Source organism: Maylandia zebra, linkage group LG3 (assembly GCF_041146795.1).
Source record: "Maylandia zebra isolate NMK-2024a linkage group LG3, Mzebra_GT3a, whole genome shotgun sequence".
NCBI lineage: Eukaryota > Metazoa > Chordata > Actinopteri > Cichliformes > Cichlidae > Maylandia > Maylandia zebra.
The window spans coordinates 33,422,681-33,424,683 of NC_135169.1; positions in this window are offsets into that span (position 1 = coordinate 33,422,681).

The window sequence follows — 2,003 nt, forward strand, 5'->3', positions numbered from 1 at the left end:
TTGTGCTCAAAAGGTCAAGGAAAAGGCTACAATAGCCAGCTATGAGGTCACCCAACTCATTGCAAGACATGGCAAGCCTTTTTCAGAGTCACCGAAAAAGTGCAGGACTTCAGCAATGTCAGCATTCAATTCAATTTTATTTATATAGCGCCAAATCACAACATAAGTCGCCTCAAGGCGCTTCATAGATACAGAGAAAAACCCAACAATCATATGACCCCCTATGAGCAAGCACTTTGGCAACAGTGGGAAGGAAAAACTCCCTTTTAACAGGAAGAAACCTCCGGCAGAACCAGGCTCAGGGAGGGGCGGCCATCTGCTGCGACCGGTTGGGGTGAGAGAAGGAAGACAGGATAAAATACATGCTGTGGAAGAGAGACAGAGGTTAATAACAGATATGATTCAATGCAGAGAGGTACGTTAATACATAGTGAGTGAGAAAGGTGACTGGAAAGGAAAAACTCAATGCATCATGGGAATCCCCGGCAGCCTACGTCTATTGCAGCATAACTAAGGGAGGATTCAGGGTCACCTGGTCCAGCCCTAACTATATGCTTTAGCAAAAAGGAAAGTTTTAAGCCTAGTCTTAAAAGTAGAGATAGTGTCTATCTCGCGAATCCAAACTGGAAGCTGGTTCCACAGAAGAGGGGCCTGAAAACTGAAGGCTCTCCCTCCCATTCTACTTTTAAATACTCTAGGAACAACAAGTAGGCCTGCAGAGCAAGAGCGAAGTGCTCTAATAGGGTGATATGGTACTACAAGGTCATTGAGATAAGATGGGGCCTGATTATTTAAGACCTTGTATGTGAGGAGCAGGATTTTGAATTCAATTCTGGATTTAACAGGAAGCCAATGAAGGGAAGCCAAAACAGGAGAAATATGCTCTCTCTTTCTAGTCCCTGTCAGCACTCTTGCTGCAGCATTTTGGATTAGCTGAAGGCTTTTCGGTGAGTTTTTTGGACATCCTGATAATAATGAATTACAGTAGTCCAGCCTGGAAGTAATAAATGCATGAACTAGTTTTTCAGCGTCACTCTGAGACAGGATATTTCTAATTTTAGAGATGTTGCGCAAATGGAAGAACGCAGTCTTACATATTTGTTTAATATGTGCATTGAAGGACATGTCCTGGTCAAAAATGACTCCAAGGTTCCTCACAGTGTTACTGGAGGCCAAGGTAATGCCATCCAGAGTAAGAATCTGGTTAGATACCATATTTCTAGGCTTTTCAGGGCTGAGTACAATAACCTTAGTTTTATCTGAATTAAGAAGCAGAAAGTTAGCGGCCATCCAGGTCTTTATGTCTTTAAGACATTCCTGCAGTTTAACTAATTGGTGTGTGTTATCTGGCTTCATGGACAGATAGAGCTGGGTGTCATCTGCATAGCAGTGAAAATGTATGCTATGTCTTCTAATGATACTGCCTAAGGGAAGCATGTATAATGTAAACAGAATTGGTCCTAGCACTGAACCCTGTGGAACTCCATAATTAACCTCAGTGTGTGAAGAGGACTCTCCATTTACATGAACAAACTGGAGTCTATTAGATAGATATGATACAAACCACTGCAGTGCAGTACCTGTAATACCTACAGCATGTTCTAATCGCTCTAATAGGATATTATGGTCGACAGTATCGAATGCTGCACTAAGGTCTAGCAGGACAAGCACAGAGATGAGTCCACTGTCAGAGGCCATAAGAAGATCATTTGTAACCTTCACTAAAGCTGTTTCTCTGCTGTGATGAGCTCTGAAACCTGACTGAAACTCTTCAAATAAACCATTCCTCTGCAGATGATCTGTTAGCTGTTCGACAACTACTCTTTCAAGGATTTTTGATATGAAAGGAAGGTTGGAGATTGGCCTATAATTAGCTAAGACTGCTGGGTCTAGAGATGGCTTTTTGAGTAAAGGTTTAACTACAGCCAGCTTGAAGGCCTGTGGTACATAGCCGATCATTAGAGATAGGTTGATCATATTTAAGATTGAAGAATTAATTAATG